This window comes from Chelonoidis abingdonii, chromosome 4, assembly GCF_003597395.2.
Source record: "Chelonoidis abingdonii isolate Lonesome George chromosome 4, CheloAbing_2.0, whole genome shotgun sequence".
NCBI classification, from domain to species: domain Eukaryota; kingdom Metazoa; phylum Chordata; order Testudines; family Testudinidae; genus Chelonoidis; species Chelonoidis abingdonii.
The window spans coordinates 6,867,921-6,868,325 of NC_133772.1; positions in this window are offsets into that span (position 1 = coordinate 6,867,921).

A 405-nucleotide genomic window follows, 5' to 3' on the forward strand; every position below is an offset into this window, starting at 1 on the left:
GTCACGCCTTGGCACAGGGGCACAAATCACCCCCCACCGGATCCCTGGAGACTGCTCCAGAGACGCAATTGACTTTCCTGAGTCTCTCAACCTGCAACAGGGCATCTCAGGCAGAGCCGGTTGAGGTGGCCCTCTGTTTGGCTGTCAGGGGCCTGAGCAGAGCCGTAGGAGCCCAAGAATCCCACACAGACTTGCTGGTCAAGCCTGAGTTAGGGGAGGGATAGCTCAATGGTTAAGCATGGGCCTGCTAACCAGTTGTGAGTCCATCCTGAGGGGCCACTTTTAGGGATCTAGGCACAAATCTGTCTGAGATTGATTCCTGTTACAGGGGTTGGACCTCTGAAGGCCTTCCAATCCTATATTCTATGAGGTGGCAGTGCCTCCTTGCAGAGAACTCATGGAGTT